The sequence below is a fragment of the Felis catus genome, chromosome E3 (assembly GCF_018350175.1).
Source record: "Felis catus isolate Fca126 chromosome E3, F.catus_Fca126_mat1.0, whole genome shotgun sequence".
Lineage (NCBI taxonomy): Eukaryota > Metazoa > Chordata > Mammalia > Carnivora > Felidae > Felis > Felis catus.
In genome coordinates, this window is record NC_058383.1 from 26,258,452 (window position 1) to 26,285,698 (window position 27,247).

The 27,247-nt window shown below is 45.5% G+C and overlaps 1 long non-coding RNA gene across 1 annotated transcript; it reads left to right on the top strand.

Annotated features, from left to right (window-relative positions):
• The first annotated feature begins 1,215 nt into the window (after positions 1 to 1,215).
• Positions 1,216 to 20,579, top strand: LOC123382588. Its single transcript, XR_006591174.1, has 4 exons — positions 1,216 to 3,082; positions 5,017 to 5,210; positions 16,385 to 16,429; positions 20,259 to 20,579. It is a non-coding gene; the product is annotated as an uncharacterized LOC123382588 (long non-coding RNA).
• Positions 20,580 to 27,247: the final 6,668 nt, after the last annotated feature.

Here is a 27,247-nt window from a genome sequence, read left to right on the forward strand (position 1 = left end):
AACATTTTTTTAAAATGTGTACTTATTTATTTAAAAATATTTTTCTTAATTCTTTAAATTTATTTTTGAGGCATAGAGACAGCGAGACAGAATATGAAGCAGACTCCAGGCTCTGAGCTGTCCGCACAGAGCCCGTAGCAGGGACTGGAACACACAAACCATGAGGTCATGACCTGAGCGAAGTCTGACGCTTGAACAACTGAGTCACCCAGGTGCCCCTGGGTATTTTCATTTTTATCATCATACTTGTCATCTCCAGATCCCACAGTTGCTACTACAGTTCCAGGCATTGTTTAAGGCAAGGAGAAGCGAGAATGGATTAGGGAACGTAGTATACGTCATCTTACATCTCATTGGCCAGGATTAGGGAACGTAGTAGCCGTCTTCTTACATCTCATTGGTCAGGATGGTGTCACGTGACCACGCCTAGCCGTGAGGAAAGCTGGAGGAGAAAGCCTGCCCCATGGCATACAGCTGCCCAAGCTAAATATAACGGAAGAATGGATATTAGTGGGTAAATAAGATTCTGGCACAGAAATGCTAAGAACAAATAGCCGAAGGTGGTGTCAAAGATGTAATCAGGGAATATATAATTTCATAATTATATCATTTATACTTGTCTAAGTCCTTGCATATAGTAAATGCGCAGTAAATGTTGGAACTAAAGTCCCAGCTCCACCATTCAGAGGCTGTAATCTCTTGGGCAAGTCAGTTAACTTATCTGGACATTAATTTCCTCATTTGCAAAATCGCCGGGAGGGCGGGGGGGGGGGGGGGCGATGAAGGAGGAGAATCCTGCCTTTTAGAGGTTGGTTGGGAGCATCAAAGAGCGATGCATGCGAACTTGAGAAGTGCCCTCCAAGTGTTAGCTGCTGTCTCAGGAGTAGCGCCCCAGCATCTGTGGAACAGGAAGAAGGTAAATCCATTTCTTAGGGGATGGTCACCATCTGGCTCTCTGCCCGGCACCTTCCCCCACCACCAACCTTTTTCTTCAGGCCTGTGAGTGAGCTGCAGCTGTGAGTACTTGTCATACGTGTTCCCAGGAGGGAGGACGCCCAGAGAGAGGATCCAGCACCCCCGTGTCTCTTTCTTCTGAACGATGGCATTTTCTTATAAGCTTTCTCTGTTTCATTTCTCAAACGAAATTTCATTTTCGTGACTTGAGTCCGAGGCAGAAAGCTTAGTGAAAGCTCGTGGTTCTCAGGCCTGGCTCTCTAACAACCTATGAGGGGCTTTGTGAAATTATCCACGCTCGGGACTCCACCCTGGCCCGATGAGGTCAGAAGCGCGGGGAGTGCGGCCCAGGTGTGGGTACTTTTTGCCGCTCCCTTGATGATTCTAGAAGGCCGCCAGGGTGGTGAACCACTTCCTTTAGTGAGATGGCCCTTAGGTCCGAGAACCTGGAACCTCCAGCTGGTGTGTGTGAGGTTTGCTTTGCGGTAGAGACAGCGAAAAGAGGTGGTTGGCCGTAGTGGTGGTGGCGGGAGGGAAATAGAAGCCCAGGATGGAATTCTTCAGCTGGGAGATACGGGGCAAAATAATATCAAGCAGGCATAGGACTTAATTCCTCTGGCACTTCCCCTTTTCTCCAACCCCAGGGAGATAGAAACAGTTAAAAAAAAATTAATTTATAAAAGGCATCAGAGTCATCCTGAAACTTCTCAGCAGAAAAAAAAAAACAAAAAACAAAAAAAAAACCAAGCGTCTCTATTCAGAGGCACACTGCCCTTCTTCTTTTGTCTTCTAGCCTGGTGAGAACACACATCATATACAGCCTGTCTTTACAAACTGCTGGCTCTTTTCATGAATATTCAATGGTTTTGCCCACACTTTGTCTCAGTCTCTCTCCCCCCCCCCCCCCCAACTACCATCTTAGATGCAGTGACTTTGAGCTACCACTTAAAAAAAAAAAAAAAGTAAAGTCCATCAAGGCGCCTTCCAGTGAAGCCGGATGTCGTAGGGGGGTGGTGGTGGAAACTAGGAGTCCTACTGTGTACCAGACTCAAACTAAAAGGTTGTAATGACCTTATCTCGGCAAAAGATTTTTATCTTCACGGTTTATTTAATCACTGGTCCCCTCGAATTAGGAGCTAAGCCTCTGATGGGCGACTGTCGATCCTTATCAAAACTACTAAGACATATTTCAACCGTGGAGGAAAATGGTGTGGCATCTGGAGATGGGGGGCCCTCAGGGTCTTGCATGGCAAGAAACTGCAGACTGGAAACACTGCTCCTCATATCTTAAGTAAAGGCTTTGCGATGATTGATTATTTTTCCTCTGATAAATACCTGGTTTTCAAAAGCAGTCTAAATAGTAGGGATCTCCATTTTCCAAGTATTCGAAATGCATTTGGCTGTCCTATCATTAAACCCAGACCCAGGAGACCAGCCGAGACGTCTGAGCCCTTCCCACGTTCGCGGCAGAGACACTCCTGCTCACTGAATATCCTCGAGTAACCCTGTATTTCCCGCCCCGCTGCCATTTGCCAGGGCCAGCCGACTGGTTCTGAGCAATGGGCAGGGAGCACAAGGGACTTGTACATGATCCTGCAGAAGCCCTAAAGGTCACGCGTGAAAGCCATCACAAGCTGGAACTGAGTCACCACAAAGAGCACAGCTGCCCTTGACGGTCACCTGATTCATCGTGGCCTTTGTATGAGCGAAAAACAAACCTCTGTGGTGTTAGCCTTGTGAAATGAAACACTGGGATTTTTTGTGACTGCAGAAAAGCCCAGCTCAACCTATCGATACAACAGGACGCTGAAGAGGGCTCCTATCATCACCCCATTTTGGAAGACCCCACTGCAAGCCTCTTATCTTGATGTGTTTGTAGTAGATGGAGAGAAGATGCTCTCTCCTCGGACCCCAAGGACTCCCCAGTTACGAAATGCTCCATCGGCATTCACACGTGCAGTAAATAATCATTGAGTGCCAACCATGTGCCAGGGCCCTTATTGGCACTGGGGATTGCGTGGTTAGCAAAACGGACTCCATCTCGTCTTTGCCTACAGCTTTCAGTCCGTCGGAAGAGACTGCTGCTCGACAAATAAGCATGCCGATGAGCGCAGAATAACTAGCAGAGGTGAGTGCTTTGAAGGAAAGAGGTTTCTAAATCAGAAGGGACTTTACGGCAGCCCAGGGGGTTAGAGAAGGCTTCCCCGAAATTCTGAAGCCTGGCGGGCACGCTAACCATGAGGGTCTGCCTCTGGACGTCAGGCTGCAGAGCACCTGCTATGTGCAAAGCTCTCTGCCAAAATACTAGACACACACCACCCTCACTTGACCGTTGCAACAGTCCTGGGAGGTAGTAGTAATATCATCCCCATGTTACAGGTGAGGAAACTGAGGCTCAGCAAAAGGAGGCCACATGCCCTGTGTAAGTAAGTGCAAACAGGGATTTGAATCCACATCTGGCTACAACGCTAACACTCATTTCTGGCCCTTGCAAACCGAGCCAGGGAGGTTAGTCATGCAGGAAGTCACCCCTCGTGAGGCCCACAGTGGGAGATCAGAATGAAACCAGCAAGCAGATGTTGACAAGTTGCCTGGAAAAGCCACCCACTGGGGGGGGGGGGGGGGCGGATAGCTTTCTCTCCAGTTCCCAAGCTCCTCCTTAAAAGTTCCAGTGTTCTTTTTTCATTTTTACAGCATCCCCTCCCCCCTCCCCAGAGGACTGACTTCTCCTTTCAGCAGACGGGAAGGCGTGGGCTGCCTGCCCTACAGTAGCCCAGCCACTGACAGATGATGGCTTCCCTCCAAACTTAACCCAGATGAAAACGATAGGGACATACCAGCTCTTTCTTCCCTTGGCTTTGTACCATGCTTCCCTTTCTCCCCAGAATAGAAGCAGGAAGGCCTGAGGTAGCTGCGTTGAAATGTTAGCTGAGGGGTGCCTGGGTGGCTCAGTCGGTTAAGCATCTGACTTCGGCTCAGGTCATAATCTCACTGTTTGTGGGTTCAAGGCCTGAGCTAGGCTCTGTGCTGACAGCTCAGAGCCTGGAGCCTGCTTCGGATTCTGTGTCTCCCTCTCTCTCTGCCCCTCCCCTGCTCATGCTCTCGCTCTCTCTCAAAAATAAATAAAACATTACCAAAAAGTTAAAAAAAAAGTTAGCTGATATGAACCTATTGCTTTGTCTTACAGAAGGACTAAACTGATTCTGCATATAGACACATTTACACTCATTCTGGCACATGCTTCACATGCAGACATGCCCGTATGCACGTGGGTGCATAGACATACACTCTCTTTAACACATACGCTCATAGCTAACACATTATAGTTATTTATTTTTATTTTTTAGAGAGAGAGAGCATGAGAGAGGGAGGGGCAGGGAGAGGGGGACAGAGGATCCAAAGCGGGTTCCTCGCTGGCAGCAGAAAGCCTGATGGCAGGGCTCAAACTCACGAACCATGAGATCATGACCTGAGCCGAAGTCAGACGCTTAGCCGACTGAGCCACCCAGGCGCCTCGTAGCCAACACTTTAAAGCACTCACCGGATCCCAGGCAGCTTTCTAGCTCTGGGCAAACATTTGACTGCCAGGGGACCAGATCCAGCTTGCCACCTGTTTGTGTAAATAAAGTTTTATTGGAACACAGCCATGCTTATTCATTAACACATTACCTCTGGCTGCTTTTGCACTACACATCAGAGTTGAGTAGTTGTGACAATGACTGCATCACCTGCAAAACCCGAGATATTTACTACCTGGGCCTTTGCAGGAAAAGTTTGCCAACTTCAGTTCTAAGTGCTTAAAAATTTTACAAGGCATGCCTGCTGCGTAGCTAACCATCCTGAAACCTAATGGCTTAAAAACGGCCCCTGCTATTATTGTCTCTTATGATTTCTGTGTGTTAACTGAGTTCTGCTGGCAGTTCTGCTCCTCGTGATGTCAGCTAGGACCACGGTCCTCTACAGCAGAGGGCAGTTGGTGCTACTGTGCGCTGTGAACTCAGCTGGCACTGACAACCCACACGCGCTGGTTTCCCTCCTCATGGCCTTACTTTTCGGTTCTAGCATCTCACAGCTCAGCCACTGGGTTCCAAGAGGCAGTGTCATGTTTGCAAATGCAGAAGAACGGCAGATCTCCTAAGGTCCGGATTCCATTGGTCAGAACAGATCACAAGTCCAGCCCAGGTTCAAGAGGAAGTGACTCCACCTCCTGGTGGCAGGACTAGCAAAGGATTTGCAGCCACCTTCAATCCACCAGAGTAAGTACTTATCCTCACTTTAGACATAGGGACACAGAGGCACAGAATGGTTGAATAACTTGCCCACGACAGCCGGGGAGTAACACACAACCTCATACCCACTCATTCACACAAATATGTGGGTGCATACATATTCACACATTACACATACATTCATCACACACACGTCCACAATTCACATACAGGCATACAGTGACAGTCACATGTTTACATCCTCATCTTGACACCCAAGTCCTCATGCACGTTCACATATACGTGCATACATATTTGCACATAAGCACTCACATATACACACATACACACATGCACATACTCCAGACATACACACCCTCACACACACCCCCTCCACTTCCATGTGTAGAATCACACGTGTCCACATGCGTGGGCACACATATACACACGTTGTTTGATCCCTCTCCACTGAACATGGTAATTTCCTCCAATGACTCAGAGACCTTTTCCTCCTCTCTTTTGAGCAAGGTGTTCCGATGCCAGAAAACCCTCCTGTCTTCCTTCCGTTGTGCAAAGTCTCTCTCCACATGAAGAGGCCCAGAGGCCTGGGACCTTGGATCCCTAGCCTTACTCGGAATGGCCATGGGGCTAGAGACCTACACATCTTTGTTGATGTTAGACGTGAGGGACAGGGAAGTTAAGTGCGTTGCCCAGTGTCACACAACAGAAGCCACTAGGCTGGTGGTGATCACTGACAGCTGGGCTAGGTGCTGGGGCTCAGCGGTGCTTGATGAATGAATGAATTGGAAGTCCTTGTTCTGTATGGATTGTTTTTAAGAGAGTTTATTCTTTTAGAAGCGGTTTTAGGTTCACAACAAAATTGACCGAAAGGCACAGAGATTCCATTTATACCCCCTGTTCCCACATGTGGATAACCTTCCCCATATCCACATTCCCCACCAGAGTGGTACATTTGTTATAATTGATGAGCCTATATTAATGCATCGTTATTACCCAAAGTTCATGGTTTTAACCTCAGGGTTCATTCTTGGGTTGTGCATTCTATGAATTTGGACGAATGTACAATGACATATATCCACCATTAGAGTATCATACAGAGTATTTTCAGTGCCCTGAAAACCCTCTGTGTCTAGTCTATTCATCCCTTCTTTTTTCATAACATCTGGCAACTACTGATATTTTTTTTTAATGCTTATTAATTTTTTTAAAGAGAGAATGAGTGGGGGAGGGGCAGAGAGGGAGAGAGAGAATCCCAAGCAGACTCCACACTGTCAGTGCACAGCCATACGCAATCCGTGAGATCATAACCTGAGCTGAAATCAAGAGTTGGACACTTGAGTGACTGAGCCACCCAGGTAACCTGACCACTGATCTTTTCAATGTCTCCATAGTTTTGGCTTTTCCAAAAGGTCATATAGTTGGAATCATACAGTCCTTTTCAGACTGGCTTCTTTCAGTGAGTAATATGCATTTAAGATTCCTCCATGTTTTTGCATGGCTTGAGAGTGCATTTCTTTTTAGCGCTGAATAATATTCTCTCATCTGGATGTAACCATAGTTCATTTATCCATTCACCTACTGAATGACATCTTCGTTGCTTCAGCATTCATTTTTGCTTGTGACTGTAGAAAGCAGGTAGAACAGAAATGCTCCCCAAACCTTATGAGTCAGACATCAAGGACATCAGAGAGACACTGAAGATGTAGAGAAGCCCATTTTTCCTCCTTCATTTGGTCATCATTTATCCCAGCCATCTTCAGCCCTAGCCAGACATTATAGTGACCTGGGGAGGGGGATTTTTAAAAATATTGATGCTTGGGTCCCACCCGTAGGGACTGTGATTCAATTGGTCTGGGCTGGAGCTGAGCATCATCGTTTTTTTTTTTTTTGGAAGTTACCCAGGTGACCCCACCAGGGGCTTGAAAACCATTGGTCCACCAAGACCCCACTGTAGGTGGAAGATTCTCCTGGTGGCTCTAGAGTAGAAGGTGAAGTTCATCTGTTGGGTTTAAAACAAATGGGTCTGGCTTGCCGGTAGGCCCTGTTTGGTACGTTGATTTCACTGAAATGTAAAGGTTCTAGCAGGACACGCTCTCTTTGTCCGCTCTCAGATACCATCCTCTATCACCTTTCCACCAGCTACTTCACACATGTAGTTACTGGCCTGGCACCTGGAGCCACTGGGTCTTGCTGACTGTGGGACCTGGTTTTGGCCAAGGTGACCAACATGTCTCAGTCTGCCCAGGGCTTTCCAAGTTTCAGCACTGAAAATCCTGTGTCCCAGGACACTTCCTCCGTCCGGAGCAAACTGGACATTAGTCACCCTATTTTGACCCTTCTTATAAGAAAGGGAAGACAGACCTACCAATCACTCTAAAACACCTGTTCTCAATGTTAGCTGCACATTAGAATCACGTGGGTAGCATTAATAACTCAGGTCCCAGGATCACTCCCCATCATGCTCCTAAGTGACTGTCACAACCCCAGAGATTCTGATGTCGTTGATCAGTGTGCAGCTCAAGAAAAAGATTTTTAAAAGCCTCCCAGATGATTCCCATGTGAAGGTAGGGACAAAGAGCTCTGAGCAAGGTAAGAGAGAATTAGCCACCAGGGGGACAGTGCTGGGAAGGAGCAGGGGAAGCAAGCCTCCCAAAGGAAGTGACATCGCAGACGACACAATGTAGTTTGACTTCAGAACTTTGAGTAAAGTCCCTTTATCTCTCTGAGCCTCAGTTTCCTTATCTGTAAAATGGGAACCCCCCCTTTGAGGTCCTTGTGAGGATTATATAAAATCAAGCATGGAAGGTTTTGGGCACAGAACATGATTGACATTCATGAATAATAATAAAGGTGCCATTTATTCAGTGCTCATTATGTGCCAAATACTTTTAAGTCTATGACTCGTTTGGGCCTAGGAGGTAGCTAGTGGTCTTATTTCCACTTTAGAGTCAGAGTGGTCTTCAGTGAAGGAACCCCTGAAGTATCCTGTTTCTGTTAAATTATTTTTGCAGAGAGCCAGGCCAAGGAGCAAGTGACCCAGTTAAATCAGAACTGACCCTGGGAATCTAGAAGGGTCAAACTGGCCTTGGATTCATTTTTCAAAATGAAAATAGCTTTGGTGGGAGGAGGGGAAAATGAAAATAGCTTTCTTGTTTGTGATCATAGATATAATAAAAATAAATAAAATAAAAAGTTCATATAATGCAGAATCCTACGAGACAGAAGTGAAGATCTTCAGGGCCAAGCTTCCCCCCTGAGACCAGGAGCTGGAGAGAAGGGCTGCCTTAGCAAGGCCCCTCCCCACCCACCCTTGCCCATCCCTTTAGGAAAAAACCCATCAGTTCCCATGACATCATCTCCCGCCTTGGAGCTGGAGTGTTGGGGACAATGGCAGGATATGGAGTTTAAGGAATTCTGACCTCAGCCTCATTGGAAAGGGCTTGGCCTGGAGCTGGGACTTGCCCCTGATGAAGGCCTCTCTGAGGGACCATTTCAGCTGGTGTCCAGAGCTGTCCCCAGAGTAACTAATAATAATGATATTGGTCAAACACTCACAGTGTACCAGACATCACTCAGAAGGTGAATTAACTCACTGAATCCTCTTGACCACCCGAGCAGTTAGGTACCATTATGCCCTTCTTATAGAAGAGGAAGCAGGCTCAGAGAGGCAGATAACTTGCTCAAGGCCACACAGCTGGTAAGCAGCAGAGTCAGGAATGGCCCTGGTCCCCGAGCCAAGTGCTGTGCCTCGTGCCCCAAGAGGCTGATGTGATGCTCCGAACAGCCACCTGGAGCAGGTCTGTTTGGCATCCTCATTAGATAAATGAGGAAACCAGGGCTCTGAACAGGCTGAGCGGCCTGCCCAGGGTCTTACAGCTAATGAGCACCAGTGCCAGGAAAGAAGCTCAGGGTCACCAGCCTGCAGAGCTGGCTCTCTTAGTATCAGGTTTCCTCAACTCTGGCCCTTGAGCCGCCACCTTGACTGTCTTTGCTACATCAGTGTGCCTTATTCATTTCATCTGTTTTTTCCTAATGTTGACTTTTGTCTGTAGCCTTATTCCAAACAACCATCTGTAAAACCGTTGGTTCAGTGCTAGTTACAACGTAGTTTTCTAATACACTGAACACCTACTCCAATAAACCATATATGTCACATTCAACCAATTATACATGCACTCATCTATAAAAAACACAAGAGTTTCTGCGATGAAACCTGAATTCCACCTTTATTTAAGGAGCAGGTGAGTGGGGAGACGGGCAGTATTATGGACTGAATTGTGTCCCTCCCCCCCCCCCCCCACAAAATTCATATGTTGAAGCCCTAACTCCCAGTATTCAGAATGTAACTATATTTGAAGATAGTCTTAAAGAGGTGATTAAGTTAAAAACAGGCTATCAGGGTAGGTCTCTAATCCAATAGGACTGGTGTCTTTCTAAGAAGAGAGAGACAGAGACACCAGCCATGCGTATGAATAGAGAAAAGACCGTGCGAGGACACAGTGAGAAGGTGGTCACCTCAAGCCAAGGAGAAACCAGCCATGCTGGCGCCCGATCTTGGACCTCCAGCCTCCAGAACTATTAGAAAATAAACTTCTGTTGTTTAAGCCACCCAGTCTATCTGGTGGCATTTTGTTATGGCAGCCCTATAAGACTAATACAGATAGGGGGGCACCTGGGTGGCTTAGTTGGTTAAGTGTGTGACTTTGGCTCAGGTCGTGATCTTGCGGTTCGTGGGTTCGAGCCCCACGTCGGGCTCTGTGCTGGCAGCTCAGAGCCTGGAGCCTGCTCCGGGTTCTGTGTCTCCCTCACTCTCTGCCCCTCCCCTGCTCGCACTCTGTCTCTATCTCTCTCACAGTAAGTAAATATTATAAAATAAAAAAAAAAAAAACACTTGATACAGATAGGTTCTCAAATCAGCAAATCATCTGAGATGATCAGAAAAGAGGGCCATGGTGGGAGGTGGGAGCTGGGAAGGGACCAGGTTCAAGTCTCCAAACTGGCATCAAGAGGGATGGTGGGAAGAGATAATGTCTTACCCTATGGGCGGAGTCAACGCTATAGACCCTGGTAAGGATCTGGGACAGGAAGGTAGACAGAGATGAAGAATGTATCCGCTAGATATTGCTGCTTAATAAAGCATCCCAAATTGTAGTAGTGGCTTCACAGAGTGACCATTTATTATTTGTCACAATTCCTATGGGTTGACCAGGCAGTTCTTTTCTTTTTTTGATGTGTATTTATTTTTGAGATGGAGACAGAATGCAAGCAGAGGAGGGGCAGAGAGAGAGAGGGAGACACAGAATCCCAAGCAGGCTCCAGGCTCTGAGCTGTCAGCATAGAGCCCGACACAGGGCTCGAACTCATGAGCCGTGAGATCATGACCTGAGCTGAAGTCGGACGCTTAACTGACTGAGCCACCCAGGCACCCCGACCAGGCAGTTCTTTTGATGGTCTTATCAAGGCTCACTCAGGCAGCCGCATTCAGTTGGCAGATCCGCTGGGGTCTGGGCTTGTCCGGGGCCACCAGATGGCCAGGCCTCTCTTCATGTTGCCTTCCATCCCAGGCTCCTTCACAGCATGGCAGTCTCCAGGTTCTAAGAGAGCAAAAGTGGAAGCTTTAGGGCCCAGGCCCAAGAACTCACACACCACCTCTGCTACATTCCACTGGTCAAAGAAAATATTGGGGCCAGCGCAGGGGCAGGAGATAGAGAAGTAGACTCCATCTCTTGATTAGAGATGCTGCAAAATACTGTGGCAAAGTTTTTCAATTGATGGCAAGGAGGTTGATCTTACATGCAATCCCTGACTTTTAGCTAATGGGAGATTCATCCCAGGTTCTTGGATAATAATCAGACTAGTCCCTGTCAACCTTCTGTGAGTGAGATGGAGCCCCATTAAGAGAGGCTAACATGGAATTTGGTTTTGTTTTCCATCCTAGATTTACCAAGGTTAGAGATTCAAATGCCTACTAAGGCCAAGTGTAGCGTTGGGGGGGTGGGGAATCAAGTGATCTTCTTGGCGATTGCTCATTTGCCCCCTCTTGAGAGATGACCAGAGCACCAGCAGCCATTTTGGTCCATGAGGTGACCATGATGATGAAAGTCGTGAGCTGAGGATGCTGAGCAGGAATATAGTGTCTGGGTCCCTGCTGACGCTTGGAGTCTCCATCCCAGCTCTGAGCTGTTGATTCTCCAGATACTTTCTGATACTTTTATCTTAGCCTTCTTATTTTGAGGTTTTGTCATAAGGAGGAAATCCTAATCCTAAGTGGTTTAGCTGCTAACAAAACTGGGAAGATGTCATATTCACATTCAAATATAAATTTATATTTTCACTTGGAAAATGAGATCTGGTTACACTGGGGCCACATTCCCAAATGGCAGTCCTAAGGATGGGACTGAGGAGGGGCTGTCGCCTTTATTCTCAGTTCATACAGTCCTCACTAATCCAGACTGATATCTTGTATCCTCCCATTGCCCCCATTTATATTGCCTGCGTGCTCCTGGAGGCATTTGAGTTTGTGACCCCTGACCTGCGTTCTTTCTCTGCACCTCAGTTTCCCCATTAGCACAACTGGGCTAACAATAGAACCTCCTTCTCAGGCTTTTTGGGAAGTGGGAAGATGAGACACGTCACTAGATGTAAAGCACTTACCTGAGTAATGCCCACCAGTCTCAACAGCGAGAGTCCTGTTATTATTGTTACTATTATCATTATTTTCTTTTTCTTTTTTTTTTAAATTTTTTTTAACGTTTATTTATTTTTGAGACAGAGAGAGACAGAGCATGAACGGGGGAGGGTCAGAGAGAGAGAGAGAGAGAGACACAGAATCTGAAACAGGCTCCAGGCTCTGAGCTGTCAGCACAGAGCCCGACGCGGGGCTCGAACTCACAAACCATGAGATCATGACCTGAGTCGAAGTCGGAGGCTTAACCAACTGAGCCACCCAGGCGCCCCTATTATCATTATTTTCAATATGAGAAGGAATTTGAGTTTTTGGGTGGGTGATCCCAAACCGAAAGAAGAGAAAGCAGGGCACAGCTCAGGCTCCAGCAAGAGGTTCTCAGGTGTGATCATGCCTGTGGGTGACTTTTCTTGTCAATCCGGGGACAGTTGCCATGTTAATTTCATCTATCCCTTTTAAGGTGTGAGTAGCTCACCACTTGCACAGAGGATGGAGCTGTCTTTGATCTTCTTCAGGCAGCTCACATCTTCTCCCTTCCCAAACGCAAGAACCACTCTTGGCTTCCCCCCTGCACAAGGCCTTGGGATCTGTCCTGCCCAGGCTGTCTGCCATCATCGCTTCTCCGTTAGGCCAGGCTGTGGGCAGGGCGGCCAGCCCACTGAAGAGGGGGGATTCTGGGTGAGCCCACAGCATAGGGGAGAGTGGGTTTTTTTTCCTTTGCCTGAGGCTGGTACCTCCCAAGGATAAGGCAATATAAAAGGGGGGATTTTGTGGAATAACTCAAGGCTGGGAAGGAGACAGACACATTGTGCATACTGGGGTCTGGGCAGGGGAGGGTATATGCTGGCAGAGGTCACCCTCAGCCTATGTGGTGGATCTCTGCAGTGACTCCTGCTCTGAAGGCTGCCTCCTGCGGCTCAGGTGGGAGGGTGCTTAGCCAGCCAGGGTGGGATTTTCCACCCACGTACAGGCCCAGGAGAAAGCGCTAGAGCGTTAGAGCCCTCAGAGCAGCTCCCGGGCACCTGGGAGCAGATCCTGGCTTTCTTTTTTCTTTAAAAAAAAAAAAAAATTTTTTTTTAATGTTTATTTTTTGAGAGACAGAGCACAAGCCCGGGAGGGGCAGAGAGAGAAGGAGACACAGAGTCTGAAGCAGGCTCCAGGCTCTGAGCTGTCAGCACAGAGCCAGACGTGGGGCTCGCACTCATGAGCCGTGAGATGATGACCTGAGCCGAAGTCGGACTCTCAACTGACTGAGCTACCCAGGCGCCCCAAGATCCTGGCTTTCTGATTCACAGGCTGTGTGATCTTCAGCAAGTCACTTAACCCCTCTGAGCTTCTGTTTACTATCTCAGAATCCCTGTGGTGAGTATTCCAGTGTCTCTGGGCAGTGGGCAGGAGCCTCTCTGGAACATGCCCTCGGGGTTCAGATGTTATGGGGTGTGGGTAACTCCAGTGTGATTAATGAGGGCCACTGCTGTGCAGTGATTCACAGTCGACACTTCCACGGGGAGCGTGTGGGCTCTCCCCATGTTGTTGGGGATCCTTTACAAACAGAATCACGACATGTTCATTCTTCACCTTGCTTTGTTTCCACTTGCCATGTATGTTAGAGATCTTTCCATATCAACCCATCTAGATATGCCTCGTGAAAAAAAATTTTTTTTATCGGGGCAGCCCAGTCAGTTGAGCGGCAGACTTTGGCTCAGGTCTCCATCTTGTGGTTCGTGAGTTCAAGCCCCACATTGCTGCTGTCAGCCTGTCAGCACAGGGCCCGCTTCAGATCCTCTGTCCCCCTTTGTCTGCCCCTCCCCCACTTGTGCTTTCCCCAAAATAAATAAATATTCTTGAATAAATAAATAAAATAAACATTTTATTGAGTTACATTGTAATTACAGGAAAGTGCACACACAGCACAGTGACTTTCAAAGTGAAAAACACCTAAGTAATCACTACTTAAATCCAGAAACAGAATGTTCTTCTCATCCTAGATGTCCTCTCCCAAACCAAATGGGTTTATAAATAATATGTACTCTTTTCATGTATTTGTTTAGCTTTTTTAGCCAAACATTATGTTTGTGAGATACAGTCATGTTGTTGCAGGTAGCAGCACTCAGCAATGACTAGAGACCCTCTCGTCACACCTTGCCGAGGGGAGTCCCGTCGGCATCTGGTGGGTGGGGTCCAGACATGCCCTCTGCATCCTACAACTCACAAGACAGCCCCCTCCCCCACCGTCAGAGACTGTCTGGCCCCAATTGTCAGTCGTGCCGATGTTGAGGAAGCCTGGTGTGGACCAGGCTAAGAACTTTCGATTTTATCCTGAGGGTAGCAGAGGATGAGAATCCCGGTCAGGTGTATGTTGAGAGTAACTAGATACCGCCGAATATTTTTCATAGTTAATTGTGTCCTCATTCTTTAGTAACGCCTGCATCCTTTTCCATCATATTTTGCCAGTTCCCATCAATTATATTGTTTCCAACCTTTGGCCATTACACCAACTCCAGACGAGGACACCTGTCACAGCCTCTTTACAGAGAATATCGTATTTGGATGTAAACACATACACACTCTCTCACAGAAACCCACAGTTTCTCTTTCTGGAGATTCCAGACAATGGGAACTTGATCGAAGTTTCATTTAAATGTAAATTTTCTTCACTCCAGCATGGTTAACATCGAACTGACTTACAGAAATAGCTCCTGTCATCCTGGCCTCTTGCTGCTGATTCACATCTTGTGTGAATGGACACAAGATCCGGAAAGATAAACAGGAAGTCCCTTGAGGCATGGGAACATAGGGGCAGGCCTCTGCTCCTCTGAGAGCTGGGACTCAAATAGCTAAGTGCCAGCCAGGGTGGAGCCCAGAGGGACCAAAGCTGACCTTCCTCTGCCTGCAAACAGGACTGACGAGGTCTGGGGTGATTTACAATTTTTCTCCCTAAATGCTTCTTCTGAACTAATTCCACTTTGAAATTCATCTCTGATTTCTCAGTGTCTTTTATCTTTGTCTAAAATTCAAGTAACGGGTAGTGCTTTGATTTCAAATGCACTGTTTTAAACTATAACTACATAATATGTCTTGTTCATTTTTATCTCACCCATTGTTCAAGCAGTTGCATTAACAATTGTTTTACATTAATTTTAAATGTTACAGGAACAATAAAGTCAATAGAACAGAAAATTTTAAATGCGCATGACAGAAAGGAAGACGGCCCAGATTCATTCAGTTACTCTTAATAAGATTTAAAAATTAAATTTCGCTTTGAGCCTTCTGGCGGCCAAAGCAAAAAGGGAAACACAGTGCTGCTACACACAATTTCTTGTTTTCTAATCAAAGGAAAACAACACATCTTTAGTTGAGATAATTATTTTCTTGATCCTAAGTTCTGAAAGGGGCTGAATGTGAAAAAATTTTAATTTATTCTTCTAATCTCTGGTTCTATCTCTGCTTTTCTTCCTTACCCTGGATGGGGTGTAGGTATAATATTGTAAAATAATAATGTTTGAAATGATAGCTGCCCAATGCTGGGCTATGTGCTTTATACACTGGATATGGGCTATTATCCCCATTTTACAGCGGAGGGAACTGAGGGAACTGAGTTTGGGTAACAATCCCCAACTCCCGCTTGGGTGGTAGTGGAGTTGATAGATGGTCAGGATGGTCCTCTGAGAAGGTAAGTAACTTGTCCAAGGTCCTACAGCTGGGCAACGTCAGAGCTGGGATTCAAACAGGAGGCTTTAGACATCTTAGATATCTTTAGTGCCTAAATGCCAGGTACACCTTAGGGCGTTTTGTATAATTGTGAGGGTGAGAGTAAGTTGAAGTTAAAAGAAGAGCTGATTGAGGCCCAATTCTGCCTCCTAAGAGCCATATGACTCTGGGCAGCTTGATTCCTTTGAGCCTCAGTTTCTTTATCAGAAAAATGGGTAGGTAATGGCTCCGACCTCAGAGGGTACTGCGAGGATTTAGCATATTGATGCCTGGAGGGGGTTTAGCATAGAATCTGGCAAGGACAGTACCCATCAAACAGCTCTTAATGCCAAGAATCCTTGATGATAAAGAAAATGTGTTATGTGTGTGTTATGTGTGTGTGTGTGTGTGTGTGTGTGTGTATAATGGAATATTATTTGGCCCTGAAAAGAAGGAAATCCTGTCATTTGCAGCAACATGAATGGACATGGAAGGCATTATGCTAAGTGAAATAAGCCAGACACAGAAAGTCAAATACTGCATGATCTCACTTACATGTGAAACTGACACACTCAAACTCACAGAAGCCGAGAGTAAAAAGGTGGTTGTCAGGGGCTAGGAGGGAAGGAGAAGTGGGGAGATGTTGGTCAAAGAGTTTCAGTTATGCAAAATAAGTAAGTTCTGGAGAGCTACTGTACATACAGCACAAGGCCTATGCTAAACAATATTGTATTATATACTTAACTGTTGGCTAAGAGGGTAGATCTGATGTCATGTGTTTTTTTTTTTTTTTTTTTTTTTTTTTGTTATGTGTTCTTACCATAAGAGGGAAAAAACAAAAGGAACCGGAGGAAGCTTTTGGAGGCAATGGGTAAGTTTATGGCCCTGACAGTGTTGATCGTTTCACGGGTATACCCTTATCTCCAAACACATCAAGTTGCATACATTAAACAGCTACAGCTTTTTGTATATATCTATATCTGTGTATCTATGTTATAAGGAATCCTTTTTTTTATTTTTATTTATTTATTTATTTTTAAATGTTTTTAACGTTTATTTATTTTTGAGACAGAGAGAGACAGAGCATGAATGGGGGAGGGGCAGAGAGAGAGGGAGACACAGAATCGAAAGCAGGCTCCCCAGGCTGAGCCATCAGCCCAGAGCCCGATGCGGGGCTCGAACTCACGGACCGCGAGATCATGACCTGAGCTGAAGTCAGACGCTTAACCGACTGAGCCACCCAGGCGTCCCAGGAATCCTTTTTTTTAAAGGTTTATTTATTTTGAGAGAGAGAGAAAGCACAAGCAGGGGAGGGGCAGAGAAAGAGGGAGAAGGACAGAATCCCAGGTAGGCTCTGTGCTGTCAGCCAGAGCCCGATGTGGGGCTTAACCCCTGAACTGTGAGATAATGACCTGAGCTGAAATCAAGAGTCGGACGCTTAGCCAACTGAGCTACCCAGGCACCCCTCTCTTATAAAGAATCCTTGATGAGGCAGGAATAGCCAGCTCTCCACCTTGGGTAGGATCACCCTCCCTGTCCCTTTTTATAAGCTTTTCTTGTTCCCAGCCTTGTACTCTCTGATTGCCCTGGGGGTGGGGGGCAGGGTTGAGGGGAGAAACAACCAGGAAGGGGCTGGAATTTAATAACGAAGCACCCTTTGAAATGGCCGGAAGGTCCCAACTCTGAGCTGTCTGCAGTGGTTTTCACTGCAAGCTTCACAGTAATACTGTCTGTTTTTATTTATACTGCATTTCCTGTTTACAAAGCCCTGTTGCCACATGCTCTCATCTGTTCGCTGCTTGCCTCGCTTCACTTCTCTGGGCAGTTCTCTGAAAGGGCAGGATTCTCATCTCCATTTTATAGATGAAGCAAATAAGGTGCAGAGTGGGGAGGTGACTTCCTTAAGGTCAACCAGCAGAGAGGCTAATAGAACCCAGCTCTTCAGAGTCCATGTTCAGGGCTTTCCTCTAGCACATGCTGCTGCAGGCCAGCAGTTAATAGAACTGTTTCCAGAAGTAGTTAAGAGAGCCAGAAAAAAACACATTTTGAATTGGCCAAGAGGGATTTGAAAAACCAACACACGGGGCACCTGGGTGGCTCAGTCGGTTAAGTGTTCGACTTTAGGTTTCGGCTCAGGTCATGATCTCACCGCCCGTGGGATGGAACTCCTCATGTGGCTCCCACTGACAGTGTGGAGCCTGCTTGGGATTCTCTCTCTCCCTCTCTGTCTCTGCCCCTCCCCTGCTCACTCTCCCTGTCTCTCTCAAAATAAATAAATAAACTTAAAAAAAAAAACACTAACACACGTCAAGTCCTGGCTTTTCTCCTAATGTGGCTGCTTGTCCTTTGTCCTCTGTTCCTTCAGTCTTCGTGTTTCTCTGACCATCCTCACTCTCCTGTTCAGAAACCAAGCAGAGGACTGGTTCATTCATTCATTCATTCATTCACTCGCTGTTAGGTACTGAATTGCCTTCACCTCCTCAAATTCGTATATTGAAGTCCTACCCCTAGTATGTCAGAATGTGACTGTATGTATGTATGTATTTAATGTTTATTTATTTATTTTGAGAGAGAGTGAGCAAGCATGAGTGGGGGAAAGGCAGAGAGAGAGAGAGAGAGAGAGAGAGAGAGAGGGAGAGAGAGAGAATCCCAAGCAGTCTCTACTTTGTCAGCACAGAGTCTGATGTAAGACTTAATCCCACAAACTGTGAGATCATGACCTGAACCAAAATCGAGAGTCGGATGCTTAACCGACTGAGCCACCCAGGAGACCCAGAATGTGACTGTGTTTTAGAGATAAGTCTTTTAAAGAGATAATTACGGGGCGCCTGGGTGGCTCAGTCAGTTGAGCGTCCGACTTCAGCTCAGGTCACGATCTCGCGGTCTGTGAGTTCCAGCCCCGCGTCGGGCTCTGGGCTGATGGCTCAGAGCCTGGAGACTGCTTCCCATTCTGTGTCTCCCTCTCTCTCTCTGCCCCTGCCCCATTCATGCTCTGTCTCTCTCTGTCTCAAAAATAAATAAATGTTAAAAAATAAAGAAAAAAAAAGATAATTAAGGTAAAAGGAAATCTCATGGGTGGGCCCCAGTCCTAAGCGACTAGTGTCCTTACTGGAAGAGATTAGGACACAGACGACACAGGCAGAGTGGCAACCTTGTAAGGATGTGGTGAGAAGGAGGCTGTCTGCAAGCCAAGGAGAGAGGCCTCAGGAGAAATCAACCCTGCCAGCACCTTGGTGTTGGACTTCCAGAACTCTGAGAAAGAAATTTCTGTTGTTTAAGCCCCGCGGTCTGGTATTTTGTTGCAGTAGCCCCAGTAGAAGAAAACACTCGCTCCTTTATTCACACTTCCCTGTACATCCCCTCGTGTAGGTCATGCCTCGCTGTTGCTGAGCAAGGCTTCCTGGTTACTCTCTGTAAAACTGCAACCCGTTTCCACTATCTGGGAATCCATATATTTGCTTGTTAAGTGTTTATTGCCACCCACTCCCCACACCAAGATATGCATGCATCAGGGGCCAGGGTTTGTTTTTTTTTCTTCTTCTTTTTTTTTTTTTTTTTTTGTTCATTGCTGCATCCACAGTGTCTACATCACAGTAAGTGCTCAGTAAGTATGTGTGTGTGTGTGTGTGTGTGTGTGTGTGTGTATAATATATATATATATTTTTTTTTTTTTTTTTGAGAGAGAGAGACACACACACAGTACAAGCAGGGGAGGGGGAGAGGAAGAGGAAGACATAGAATCCAAAGCAGGCTCCAGGCTCCAAGTTGTCAGCACAGAGCCTGATGAGGTGCTTGAACTCATGGACTGTGAGATCATGCCTGAGCCAAAGTCAGACTGAAGCACCCAGGCGCCCTCAGTAAGTGTATCTTGAATGAATGAGGTCATGCCTGTACTCAACCCATCAGCAGTTCCTGAGCTATGACTTAGCACCAGGCCCTGTGCCAGGAGCTGAGATATACCTGGGGACCCAAGTAGTGTGTCCCCATACTGGCTTGAACATCCCTACCAGATGCTCGGGATCATTTCAGAATCACTTCTGCACCCTCCACGTTCATCCCAGGCTTGCTCTGGAATTGATGCTGGATCAATGCTTGTCGAATGGCTCAGTGTTGGGAGCAAGGGCCTGACATATCCTTACATGCTGGATGCGAAGGTGAATGGTCTCACTGTGGGGCCATGATGTGGCAGGTAGTGTATTACGTATTTGTAACAAAGTCCCAAAGTCTGTAAACACAGGGATAGAGGAGGTAATTGCCCTCTCCATTACTTGATTCAAGTGTATCCTCCTGAGTATGAGAAAAAGGATGGATGGCAGGATGCTTTCAAAGCAGAGATTTGCACAGAACCCCCCGAACTTCTAGGACCCATGGTGACCCACACCCCGCACCCTCCTGGCTTGCCATCCACAGCTTGGGGGACTATGAGTTGTTATTTTAGAATTACATGCATTTGTCTTTGATTTTACCCATGGAGATATTTTTACTAAGGTAGAAGATCAGGAGAGGTGAGCACAGTATAAGCATGGGTACTTTCTGGGGTGCTGGTGATGTTCTGTATCTTGAGAGGGGTTTGAGTTGTGTGTTCCTTTGTCAAAGCCCATTGAACAGTGTACTTAAAATCTGTGCAAACTACTGCATGTAATTTCACCTATAAACAAATATTGAACTCTAGGGAATAATAATCTTGCTGAAATATTTAGGAGGAAGAGAAATGAGATCTGCAACTTTGTTTGAAATGCGTCAGACTTCAAGGTAGATCAACAGATGGAAATGGGATGGATAGACTAATGATAAAGCAGGTACAGTAGAATATTAACCGTAGAGCCTGTGTGATCACTGCAACATTCTTTAGACTTCTTGGTATGTTTGGAAATTTTTATATTAAATTTTGGAGGTAAAAACTTGAGCAGTTTCCATAGTGCTCCTGGGTTTCTTTACCCCCTCCTGCCTCCCTTCTCCCCTCCCTGATCCCTTCTCCTCTCCTCTCCTCCTCTCCCACCTCCTATCCTCTGCCTTCTTGCCTTCCCTCTCCTCCCCTCTCCTCCACCTCCTCCCCCCTCCTCCCCTCTCCTCCTTCTTCTAGATTTATTTATGTATTGTTTTTAGTAATCTCTATACCCAACATGGGGCTCAAACTCAACCCTGAGATCAAGAGTCACATGCTTTACCTCCTGATCCAGCTGGGCACCCCTCTTTTCCTTCTTTTTTTAAATTATTAAAAAAATTTTTTTAATGTTTATTTTTGAAAGAGAGACAGTGTGTGAGCAGGGGAGGAGCAGAAAGAGAAAGGGAGACACAGACTCGAAAGCAGGCTCTAGGCTCTGAGCTGTCAGCACAGAGCCCAACACAGGGCTCGAACCCTCAAACCGAGAGATCATGACCTAAGCCGAAGTTGGATGCTTAACCGACTGAGCCACCCAGGCACCCCCCTCTTTTCCTTCTTGATTAAAGAGCTGCAACATTGATGCCATTGCTAACAGACACAACTGTGACTCCCAGTTTATCCCAGTCTGTCTCAATTTATAAAGTGGATTATAGGTATTTTAGAGAGCCCTATCATATTTCTAATATTTATACATTTTTCTCTCTTGGATTTGGGGACATTTACCACTCATTTATTCACTCACTCATTTATTTTTTATCCACTCATTCTTTCTTTCCTTCCTATTTTTTTCATTAACTCCTTTAATTACATATTCATATAGAATGCTTCCCCATTATAATTAATTAATATCAAATAAGTGAAATGTGCACTAATGTTTCACTTTAGTAATTACATGTTAAAACCTATACAGTCTATGTGGGGTCATTTTATATTGTGAAATAAGACTTATTATTTATTTATGTATTTAATTAGAGAGAGAAAGTGCACAGGGAGCTGGGGAGAGGGGGAGAGGGAGAGAATCTTTTTTTTTTTTTAACTTCTTTTTTTAAAGTGTATTTATTTGTTTTGAGAGAGACAGAGACAGCGCAATTGGGGGAGGGGGGAGAGAGGGAGAGAGAGGGAGAGAGAGAGAGAGAGAGAGAGAGAGAGAGAGAGAGAGAGAGAATCCCAAGCAGTCTCCATACTGCCAGTACAGAGCCCAATGCGGGATTCAAACCCACCAAGCTGTCAGATCGTGACCTGAGCTTAAACCAAGAGTTAGATGCTCAACTGACTGAGCCACCCAGGTGTCAGTAAGATAAGACATATTTATGTTTCTTTATCAATAGTACATCTGGAGAAGCTTGCCAGATTTAGTGAATAAAAATGCAAAACACCTAGGTAATTTCAAATTTCAGATGAACAATAAATTTTTTCAGTATAAACATATCCCATGTAATATTTGAGATATATTTACACTAAAAATAAGTTGTTTTTCTGAAACTCAAATTTAACTGGGCTTCTTGTATTTTATATGGTAACCCTGCACACAGACTTACCCTGCAGACTAGAAACCTGGAAAACATTAATACTGATTATTAAAAATCTTTTTATTTTGGAATATTTTATATTCACAGAAAAGTTGCAAATATAGCATCGAGAGTTCCAGTATACCCTTCACCCAGTTCCCCCAATGTTAACATTTTACAAAACCGTGGTGCATTCATCAAAACTTAAATATTCAGTTGGGTACAGTAATAGTCACTAAACTCCAGATGTTATTTGAATTTTACCAAGTTTTCCACCCATGCCCTTTTTCTGCTCCAGGACCAATTAAACATACTGCACTGCATCTAATAACTCTGATTGTCTTCTAACTTTTCGTATTTTTGGAGGTGAGGCTGTGTGTGCCTATTTGCCTTTTCTGATGAAAGGGGAACTTTCTGAGATTCTGCGAATGACTATTTTAAGTTTTCACAGGCTGGCAAACTGTTCGAAGGAGAACCACAGCACAAAAGAAGAACACATCCTGAGACACTGGTTAGTGCCTAGCAAGTTTTGGCTTGGTCACAAGCTGGGTGTGCCGAGAGGAGTGCGTTGCACGTGTGTGCAACTCTGAATCTGAGCTGCAATGATAGCGGTGGTATTTACTGAGCAATTGCTACTTGCCAGGTATTATTATTGCCAGTGATGTTATTACTGCTATCAGATCGTGGGCCCCATGAGGGCAGAGACGATCTTTTAGTCGTTTTTGTAACCCAGGCACAGTACTTGGAATACAGCAGGTGATCTGCAAATAATTACTAAAGAAATGAAGTATATATTTGTTCTCCCCAAATCCACCACAACCAGTTTAAATGGTTTAAAAGTCTAGATTTCAAACTAGTTAGATGAAGCTAAATTATGCTGTGGCAATAAATGAGTCCTTGAATCTCAGTGGCTTAAGAAAACTAAGGTATATTTCTTATCCCTGCTACCTGTCTAAGTTAGGTCAGTAGGGACTGGGCTGGGGCTCTGTTCCACACGGTCACTCAGAGACTCAGGCTGACAGATGTTCATACATCTCAACCTTGATCGTTCTTGGTCCCCAAAACAGGGTAAGAGAGAACTGGAGCTTGTACCCTGCTTCTTAAAGACATCGATCATTTCTTGGGGCACCTGGGTGTCTCAGTCGGTTGAGGATCTGACTCTTGGTCTCAGCTCAGGTCATGATCTCACGGCTCATGAGTTCAAGCCCCTTATCAAGCTTTGCACTGACAGTGTGGAGCCTGCTTGGGATTCTGTCTCCTTCTCTCTCGGCCCCTCCCCCGTTTGCTCTCTGTGTCTTTCTCAAAATAAATAAAAATAAACTTAAAAAAAAGACATTGGTCACTTGTGCTACCACCCTTTGGTTAGATTTGGTTACATGGCCTCACCTAGCTACAGAGGGGCTGTGGACTGTAATCTTCTTTGATCCGAGAAGGAAGTGGAAGGGGACTTGGTGGACACATGTGTCATGTGTTTAATTACTTTCCTTTAAATAGAGCATACATGTGGGGGCACCTGGCTGGCTTAGTCGGTTGAGTATCCGACTCTTGGTTTGGGCTCAGGTCATGATCCCAGGGTCATGGGATTGAGCCCATGTAGGGCTCTGCGCGGAGTGTGGAGCCTGCTTGGGATTTCCTCCCTCACTGTCTCCCTCTGCCCCTCCCCTCTGCTCATGCCCCCTCTCTCTCTTTCCCTCTCTCCCTCTCTAAAAAAAAAAAAATAAATATATATATGTATATATATATATATATATATATATATATATACACACACACATATATATACGTATATATATGTATATATATATATACACATATATATATACATATATATATATACACATATATATACATATATATATGTATATATATATGTGTATATATATAAATGGAGCAAAGCTGTGATATGTAGCTAAACAACCCAAGGTGGAGAAAGATCATCCATTTCTATCCACATGCCTAACTCCCAGCATAGGTTGCCCACACACAAAAGGTGCACTGTCAGGGGCACCTGGGTGGCTCAGTAGGTTAACTGTCCAACTCTTAGTTTCAGCTCAGGTTAAGACCTCACCGTTGGTGAGATCAAGTCCCATGTCAGGCTCTGCACTGACAGCATGGAGCCTACTTGGGGTTCTCTCTGTCCCCTTTCTCTCTGCCCCTCCCCGACTTGGGTGCATGCTCTCTTTCTCTTTCTCCCTCTCAAAATAAATAAATAAACATTTTTTAAAAAGGTGCACTGTCAGGCTTATAAGGTTTGTGGGCTGAATAATGTATGAATAAATCAGATGAATGATCATCTCACTTTCGCCTGGCTTTAGGAAGCACATACTCTGAGTCATATTTAATTCCCGCACTCTGAGGCTGAATCCTTTAAAAGATCCTAATTAGATTCTTGGAAGAAATAATACCCATCAGACAAACAAATGACAGGAGGTTGCCTGCGGAGCTAAACTCCAGGCTGGGAAAATGTAATAAGAGGGCCTATCCCTCTGGAGACTAAACAGGCAGAAAAAAGGTCATGCCAATTCCTAGCGGGCATAATACCCGTAAATAGTGTCCTTCAAGGATCAGGGCCCTGTTCTCTGTTAGCTGTTAGTCTGAGGAGGAGGAAGGGATACTTTCATGTGATTCTAAGTACATACTTTGTTTCTGATAAATTAAGCTCCAGAGAGTTCTGGATTGTTAACAAGGGTGTTTTACATTCATAAAGGCTGTATTATGGGCAATATGGGGATAAAGCAACAGCGAGGCTTCCTGGGAAGGCAAAAGACACCATTGTGTTCTTGCCTATTTATTATTCTCCTGTGTGAATACACATGGTCTGTTACTGTATCACAGGGTCTCACAAGGGACCTCCAAATCAGTCTAGAACAACCAGCTCAATTTGCCAGTGATGAAACTGGAGACAATGCAGGTTAAATTAAGCACAGCTTGATATCTGTGGTTGGGCAGGTTGTGCACTGCACAACTTGGTGATGTTAACGCAGGCCTCTGTATGAATGGTGTCTGCTGGGGTCATGCAGTTCGATCGTCCTATATGATTTTCTTGCGAAGAGAAAATGATCTCTTGCTGCTTTGATTGAAGAATGTATATAAATTTCAAGTATCTTCCAACTGAGAGTATTTAAAGAACATTAGCATAGCTTTGCAAAGCATGATTCTCAATTTTTTGAAGAGTCTCATATTTTTGTTTTCTTTCTGGAAGTCAGTATTTCATTGCAGCTAAGAGCTCGGACTCAGGAATCAAGGAAGAAATGTGATTTGATTGTTAATTAGCTGTGACTGTAGGCAAATCACTTCTGCGTTCTAATATCGGGCTCTTTATTTCTAATATGAACATAATATTACCACTGGCTTGTACAGTGTTACCTACAAACCCCACTTCTTTGCATACTGTGAATTCGTTCCAGGTAGGAGTGGACTTAGACTATGGATCATGGTTGGTCACTATGCTAATCAATCGGCAATCCCATTCCATGCTTTCCCAGACTCCTTTGCACCTAGGGATAGCCATGTGATCCTATTCTGGCCAGTGGGAGTGTTGCTTTCATTTGTACAGTACTCGGTTACACTTGAGTCCCTTTCATTCTTTCATAGAGTTCGTAGTTCTTGAAGGCTGTGTCCAGCTGGAAAGAGCATCTACCTAAACTCTGAATTAGAAATCACAAACCCATTTTCCCCTCCAGCTGCACCAGTGGTCTAGTTGCATGACTGTAGGCTAGCCTCTTCCCCCTTAGGGATGGAGTTTTGTCATGTAAAGTGGATGGGGTGCGGTTGATGGGGCCCAAGGAGTTATTTATTTATTCATTTACATAGGCAAAGAGGATTCTTCAGACCTCATGCCTACCCACCCATTGCCCAGCACCCTTCTAGCTCCTCTCCAAGGGAAAGGTGCTAGTTGGCTCCTTCAGAGTCCCGGACATTCTCTGGGCCATGCGTCACTCGTGGGAGGGGTCACACTGCGTGGCAATGGCTGTTCTTTTGCTTTGCCTCCTCTCCCACTTCAGGGGGCTCAGCAGGACCCTGATCTAGGAGTGCCTGCCTGAACTCTTGTACTTTCCCATTGGGAAATTGGTGGCCATTGGGTTGGGCTCCATATTAAGTTTGGTAAGACCTCAAGATTTATATCCATGGACTGGAGGTTAGGAGTTAGGAAGCCTGTTGTAGTCTAGCACTCAAACTAAGTTCTCTGATCTAACTTTTTTTAGGGAGTTCCACATTGGTGATTATTAAGTCCAAGTTCAACTATTAATACAGAAATGTCTTGGGGTGCCTGGGTGGCTCAGTTGCTTAAGTGTCCAACTCTTGATTCCAGATTTCAGCACAGGTCGTGATCCTAGGGTCATGTCAGGCTCTGCAATGAGCGTCCTTAAGATTCTCTCTCTCTCTGTCTCCCTCTGCCCCTCCCCCTGTTCCCACCCACTCTCTAAAAGAAAGAAAAGAGAGAGAGAGAGAGGGAGGAAGGGAGGAAGGAAGAAATGAGGGAGGGAGGGATGGAAAAGAAAAAAAAAAAAAAAAGAAATGTCTTGATTCCAGTCTAGTTTCTATTCCCTGTATATGGCTACCTAAGGAAATTTGAGAATTGGATGGAGTGGGAGGGAAGGAGGTATAAGGAGATTGACAGTGCTAAGTTTCAGGTGTCTCTGGATCTCCCGCTTCAATGGCATCAAAAAGATGAGAAAAATCCCAACCCGAGATAATTCTTACTAAACTTTTAACAACTACTTCTGAAACACTCATTTTGTGCCATGTCACAGCCAGCTCTGGTGTTCTAAACTTCTACTATGTTGGTTGAGATCGACACTGAACCCCAAATTCCCATCCTCCCAATGGCTTGTGCTTTCCTCTCCTGAGACCTGAACACCAGTGGGAACAGCATTGTGGAGCTTCAGCCTTTCCCATCCCGTTTTCATCAGCCCACTCTTCAATATGGGCTACTAACATTTTCTTAATTTCATGTGGTATTAAACATCTTCGTTTTCAAGTCCTCATTCCTTCCAGAGACCCAAACCATTCCTCGTATAAAAATTCTGGGGCTACTCCTGCTGATGAGACCCCAAAGATTTACACTTTCTTTTTGTTTTAATTTTTTTTAAGGTGTATTTATTTTTGAGAGAGAGAGAGAGAGAGACAGACTGTGAGCGGGGAGAGGCAGAGAGAGAGAGAGACACAGAGTCTGAAGCAGCCTCCAGGCTCCGAGCTGTCAGCACAGAGCCCAATGCGAGGCTTGAACTCACGAACCGTGAGATCAGGACCTGAGCCGAAGTCAGATGCTTAACCGACTGAGCCACCCAGGCAC